General features: G+C 47.1%; 1 non-coding gene across 1 annotated transcript; it reads right to left on the bottom strand.

Annotated features, from left to right (window-relative positions):
• Positions 1–210: 210 nt before the first annotated feature.
• On the bottom strand, positions 211–373 carry LOC125099341 (U1 spliceosomal RNA). The gene has a single exon (XR_007127118.1). It is a non-coding gene; the product is annotated as a U1 spliceosomal RNA (small nuclear RNA).
• Between the last annotated feature and the right edge of the window lie 6,605 nt (positions 374–6,978).

Genomic DNA, 6,978 nt, shown 5'->3' with positions numbered 1-6,978 from the left:
TGTTTTTTCTGATCCAGTTGTATAACTAATCTAGGTCAAATTACCAAGGAAATTTTACATTATTTCAGCAAGCCAGCAATATAATTAAAAGGGCTAAAAACCACGCCCTTAATGAATATTAAGTAACTGGGAGGACCAAAATGAATCTTAACAGAGAAAACATGTGAGAATACAAAGAAAAGAGCGTTCTGTCATTTAATAATGGCTACCAGGGAAGGAGCATGAAGGCAGTCCTCCCCATGACAAGTCAGGCAGTTGAGTTTTCCACATTTGGGGAAATCGCAAGAGTCAGCAGGACTGCAGTGCAATGGTCAAGCCTCATCCTGGGAAAACCACCTACTTGATAGTGGCATTTTCCCTGCTAAGTAAATATGACTCCATCCTCCTCCACTCAAGACCAGCCTCACTGGGTATCCACCGCACACACACGCCCACTGGCCAACCCAACCCCCAAAATCCTTGGCACCCACTCCTGTCCCAAGCATCATCACCTTCCACAGGAGTCTTCCTAATACAATGGAAGCAACAGCACTGCTATATCCTCTGTCCCAGGAATTCTCTGGCCCAGAACCACCCCTCAAGGGCGCCTGTTTGATATCAGACACACCCTGCCCATGACATCACGGGCAAACACACTCAAGCACACACGCACACACACATGCATGCACACAGAGCACTCAGCACAGGGAAGGCTGTCCCAGCCTGAGAGGAACATGAGAGAGGACTTTCCAGAAGACAGAAGCACAGCTCCATCTCTCTCTCTCTCTCTCTCTCTCTCTCTTTCTCTCTCTCTCTCTCTCTCTCTCTCTCTCTCTCTCTCTCCTCCCTCTCCTTAGAATCTGCTTTGAGGACACAAAGTGCATTGGCTGCACTTGTGGAGCTTAGCCTCCTAACCAGTCCCCCACGCACCCCCCAGGCCTGGACCCTCCGGGGTGGGGGCGGGGAAGCCAAAGTCATCAACTTATGGGCCAGCTCTTGGGCTGACACCTGCCAGCAACATCCCAGGCCCTGAAAACACCACCAGGACCAGTTTCTTCACCAGGTGGCTCCTAGTATAGAGCCTGGGCGCCCCCTCGTGGCCGCAAGGAAGAGAGTGCCCAAGGATCCTGCTGCTGAGGGCAGGGCCAAAGGAACCATCCCTTCTGCTCCCATAGACTCTGCTCTGAGTTCAAGGCAGGGTTCCAAGCGCCCTGCTCTGCCACCGCCTTCCCTCAGTCCAGTGCGGGACATTTTCCCCTCGAATGAGATTTCTGCATGAAAGTCGGCCTGTGGACCAAAAAAAGCCAGGTCTGGGAAAAAAGGAAAACAAATACTCCCAAGAGACAAGTGCTTGCAGAATTCTATAATCATGGAAGGGGCCCCAAGGATCTTGATATGCCATCGTCTTGATTGCGCCTTGAGGGAGTGGTTTTCTTTTATGCAATTGTTGAAATTCTAAAAGACTGGGGGGTGTAGGGGCGTCCAAGTTTAGTTGTCACTTGAGTTCATAGTGTGGTGGGGGCCGTAGGGACCCAAGCTAATTCCAGGAACCTGTACACGTGTTCCATCGCACAATAAGAGGGACCTGTAGAGGTGTTTATGTTAAGAACCTTGAGACGGGGAGATGATCCTGGATTCTCCAGGCAACCTCTGGAATGACAAGAGGGTCTTAAAACTGAAGGATGCAGAGAAGGAGGTCAGAAGGATGCTATGTGAGGAGGACTCTTCCTGGTGGGGCTGGGGCTGAGCATAGAGGAGGGGCCTCTAAAAGCTGGAACAGGCAAATAGAACCACTGCTTCACCTAAAAAAATAGAAACTGCCAGATATTTTACCAGCAAAAATGAGATTTGTCAGGAATAAAAGGGAAAGCTGATCTGGGACAAACCAGCATTAGCAAATCCATAGGTGAGTCCAGAGAACAAATGGGAGGGACACTCTTTTTTTTAGAGAGGGGTCAGTTGGGAAGATTGTTCTAAAAGTCCATTATGGTGAACTGTGATTTGGAAGAGCGTTGGTGTCTCCCTGAGGGAACAAAGCTAGCATTCCTGACTCTGGCCTGATTAGTAGAGGCCTATGCCTGTGCAATGTCAAGTCCCTGTAAGGTCAGATCAGTCCCTCCTCTGGGGCTGCAGTGCCCTAGGAGGTAAGGAGGGCAGAGGAGCTCCCTTGCTAAAACCCCCAAACTGCATTTTAGTGCGGTTTCCCTTGACATATTTCCACCATCTCCTAGAGCCTTCAGAAGAGAAGGTGCCCTGTGGACATCTGGATTTTAGTCCACTGTGATCCTTGTTGGAACCTTGCACCCTCAGAACTGTAAGGTAAAAGATGTGTGTGAGTGGAGCCCTTTCTGGGATCCTTGGGGACCAGCAGGGGAGTGCCTGGATGGGAGCAAGGAATCCCTGCCCATCCTTTAGCACCGGCTTTGCAGTCCAGGGCTTTGACACAACTGGTGGCTCTCACTCTCTCCCTAGGGATCAGAAGTCAGCCCTGGGCTCAGTGTTACCCATGAGACACCCTAGAAAGGCTGTGAGAGAGCCCGCACTTCCCATGAGGCCACGTTGTGGTCATGCTCATCCTTCTCGTGGAGGACACTGGAGAGAAGAGAAATGAGCAGGGCAGGCTCAGGGGCTTTCAAGAGCCATGCCCACTGACACAGGAGGGCTCTTACCACAGACCTCAGGGCAGCATCTTCTCAGCCCCCATGCAAGGGGTGGGGGTCTCCTACACTCTCCCCCAATGTTGAGGAAAAACTGTCTCAGAAAAGCTGATGAGATGGCAGCAGTGGAGCAGCTGAAGAAGCTCACCTTCCCCAGATTCTGCCTCAGCCCTCAGGTGCACCTCCACAGGTTCTGGGACTGGTCCTCAGAGCAGGGACTGCCACTGCACAGTGCCCCCAAATGGCGGAGACTGACCCAGCTTGATGGAGGAGGAGGCACTCAGTGCTGAAGCCCCTGGGCAAGGCCAGGAAGGAGACTGCCCCAAGGACAAACCCCAGGCGGTTAAGGAACAGCTGCTGGACCCAATCCTCCTGCCAGAGATGGTGGGCAGGAGGAAGACTGCCTCCAATGGCTAGACATTCACTCAGGTGGAAATCAAGCCATTACCTGGGTGAGGTCTCCATCACCTCCAACCTGGAAAGCAGGGCAGCCCTGCATGGGCATCCTGGGGCCACTCAGTCCTCCTGCTTCATCCTTCTCAAGTAGCCTGTTGGGCCCATAAGGGCACAGGCTTCTCTTAAAAAGAAAAAAAAAATACATAACAAAAGCTGCCCTTTGGTCTGGCTCAGTGCTTTATAAATACAAACTTGTAAGGGTTTTCTTACTGCAAGGTTGCTCCCTGGCTCTGCCTCTGCATTCTGTACATGTCTGTATTCAGAACCTTGATGACCTTTCCCAGCTTGATTTAAAATACAGGAGGCACCCCAATAGGGCCCCGGGCAACTGGATTTACTCTCCTGCCTGAAACAACAAAGCAACTGCAAAGACACACAAGATGCAAGAAATGCAGATTTCCAAGTTTCTGGGCATCAGAGAAAGAAGAGAACCTTCCTAGACAGGGAAGCACACAGGTGAGTGGAGCCCTACAGCTGCTCTAAGGAACTGGCTCAAGAGAGTTTCCAAGTGAGGCCACGGAGCAGGGGAACCTGAGGAGGAGCCCAGTGAACCTCCTGCAGCTGAGGACACAGAGCTGTGAGACCCAAGGATGCTGACCCCAGGAGGAGAGGGTTGCAGAAAGTCACCTAGCCAGAGCTGTGCAGGGACCCTTGGGTGACAGTGCAGTTCTGCTCAGGGTCTCCATGGACAGCAAGGTCTGCAACTCGGGGGCAATCATTTGAAAGCAGTAGAGGGAACAAGGCCTGGAGCTCTCACAAGAAAAATGACCCCTAATTGGGATACAGATCAGTCATCTGAACTGAACCCATAGCTGATGCAGATGGGACAACCACCAGAAAAGGACATGAGAACATTTGGTGTAAGTGTTTACCATCCATTGAAAATGTGAAATAGATAAATGAAAAATGTAAACCAGACCCCATCTAAGATATGAAAGTGATGATGTCTGAAAGGAATGTATGGCAAGAGATTGACAGCAACGAGAAAATGTAGAATAGAAATTCTGATAGAATTGTGTTGACTCTGTAGACCCTGTGAGTAGTATCGCCATAGGAACAACAGTAAATGGGCCATACATGTGCACAGTTGTCTTTGTCATTAGGTCTGTAATCTCCTATAGCTATGTTTTCTATTATTCTGTGAGAAGGTCTTACTTCTCCCTGAATGAACTGATGCCTACATATTCTAATGTTTTGGGTGCCACTGTCAATGGAATTGCTTTTCTTAATCTCTTTCTCTGATCGATCATTGCTAGTGCATGGAAGCACACCTGATGTGTGTGTACATGGTCCCCACAACCTTACAGAATGAGTTTATGAATGCTAATATTTTTGTGTGTGGATGACGTGAGACTTTCCTATGTTTAGGAGCATGTCCTCTGTAAATAGAGATGCGGGTTGACCCTTGAAGAATGCAGGGTTAAGGGTGCTGACTCTCAAAGTAAAAAATGTGTGTATAATGTTTGACTGCCCAAGACTGAACTACTAATAGTAGCTGTTGACTGGAAGCCTTAGTGAAAACATAGTCGACTGATGCCTCTTTTGCAAGTTATTTGTATTCTACACTGTATACATATAATAAAGTAAGCTAGAGAAACAAATGGTATTAGGACAATCATAAGGAAGAGAACGTATAGTTAGAGTAGTATGCTTTGTTTATAAAAAGGGCACCAGGAAGTGTACACATGCTGTTCTAACCTGTGTTGTACAAGGTCAACTATAGTTTTTTTTCTTCCTTCCTACACGCTATTTACACGCTTGAGATTTGAAAGATATTACAGCCGAGGATAAAATTCTATCCTTCTGCGTGCGGCCACCACTGGGTTTTGCCCTCAGTGAGGAGAAGTGACAGATGGGAGGTCACCTCACCCCAGAGCCTTGGATCAGCACACACAGGGATAGAAGAGTACAGGGAGCCCTTGCTCTTTGCACACCCGCTCCAACTGGAAGGACCATAGTGTCCCTGCAAGGGACATAGTGTCCCATTGCAAGGAGGGCTCAGGACTCTGGAGCTGCCCCCAGCAGGATGCCAGAGCAATCTCACCCTCTCACCTTCCCAACTTCCCTCTCTCTTTCCCCCTGCACTCCTTCTTGGCGACATCCCCCCCACCCACCATCCTCTTGCTCCTTTACAGCATTTCACAGGCACGCCTCTCCCTGCCACCAGCATCCCAGACTGAGGCCTCAGAGCTCTTCTGGGTGGGGATCTCATTGTTGTTCCAACTGTTGCCCTCTAGATATTTCTCCCACGCTTGCTTAAATCTAAGTCAGCTGCATGTAACTTGTAAACATTTTTGCCAACAAGAAAATAGTGGAGGACGTGTGTGCATCTGTGTGTGTGTGTTGCTTTGGAAATTGTAAGGAATCTGGAGTGCCTCCCCTCAGGAAAGGATAGGGGAATTATCTTGGTCCTTGCAGGTCAAGAGCCATTCTGAGCCCTGAGAGAATTCTAAATGTTGGCTGACACTTCCCAAGATCAACCCAGAGACCCTATACTTTTAGTACTTGTTGGGTTTCCCATGTGTGCTCAGAAGTTCACTGGTTGACAAAATTGGCACACTAAGTAGAGAAGTAGACCAAGATACAGAATATTCCCTGGATGACCACATTATTCTCTGCCCTCACTGCCCTCCTCTGAAAATGGGAATGGACAGTTGAAATACCTGGCATTCAGTAGAGGATAGGGAAAAAAGTGGAACAGTGGGGTAACAGTTCAAATTATTATATCCTTAGACTCTATTTGAGGGCACATGGAAACTCTACCAAAAGGTTTTGTGGGCTATGCGGGTGGGTAGGATGGGTTAATGGAGCCTGCAATTACACAACTCAGTATAATTTAATAACGTAATGTCTTTCCCACTTCACAGTGTTTTTCTCTCATTTTGTCTGATGCCAGGACTGAATCTAAACATATGTGTACTATCCCATTGATTGATTTGTGAATGTTGAACCATCCTTGCAGCAGGAATAAATCACACCTGGTCATGGTGGATAATCTTTTTAATGTGCTGTTGGATCCTATTAGCTAGGATCTCATTGAGAATCTTAGCATCCATATTAATCAGGGATATTGGTCTGAAATTCTCCTTTTTGGTGGGGTCTTTGCCTGGTTTAGAGATCAGGGTAATGCTGGCTTCATAAAAAGAGTCTGGAAGTTTTCCTTCTGATTCAATTTTTTGAATCAGCTTCAGGAAAATAGGTATTATCTCTTCTTTGAATGTTTGGTAGAATTCCCCAGGGAATCCTTCAGGTCCTGGGCTCTTGTTTTCTGGGAGGTTTTTGATCACTGCTTCAATCTCATTACTAGATGTCAGTCTATTCAAGTTGTCAATTTCCTCCTGGTTCAATTTTGGAAGTTTATATTTTTCCAGGAATGCATCCATTTCATCTAGGTTGCTTAACTTATTGGCATTTAACTGCTGATAATAATTTCTGATGATTGTTTCTATTTACTTGATGTTGTGATCTCTCCATTTTCATTCATAATTTTGTGAATTCGGGCCTTCTCTCTTTTCTTTTGGATTAGTTTGGCCAATGGTTTATTGATCTTATTGATTCTTTCAAAAAGCGAGCTTCTAGTTTCATTGATGCATTCTACTATATCTCTAGTTTCTATCTCCTTGATTACTGCTCTAATCCTGATTATTTCCCTTCTTGTGTCTGGAGGTGAATTAATTTTTTGTTGACTCTCCAGTTCATTAAGGTGTTAAGACAGCTGGTGTATTCTGGATTTTTCAATTTTTTTGAGGGAGGCTTGGATGGCTATGTATTTCTGCCTTAGGACCGCCTTTGCAGTCTGCCAGTTGCATAGGTTTGGGACTGAAGTGTCTTCATTCTCTTTGGTTTCCATGAATTAAGTTCTTCTTTGATTTCCTGGTTGATCCAT

Source organism: Lutra lutra, chromosome 4, assembly GCF_902655055.1.
Source record: "Lutra lutra chromosome 4, mLutLut1.2, whole genome shotgun sequence".
NCBI classification, from domain to species: domain Eukaryota; kingdom Metazoa; phylum Chordata; class Mammalia; order Carnivora; family Mustelidae; genus Lutra; species Lutra lutra.
Note: the sequence above shows the minus strand (reverse complement) of the source record. Positions and strands in the feature narration are given on the sequence as shown.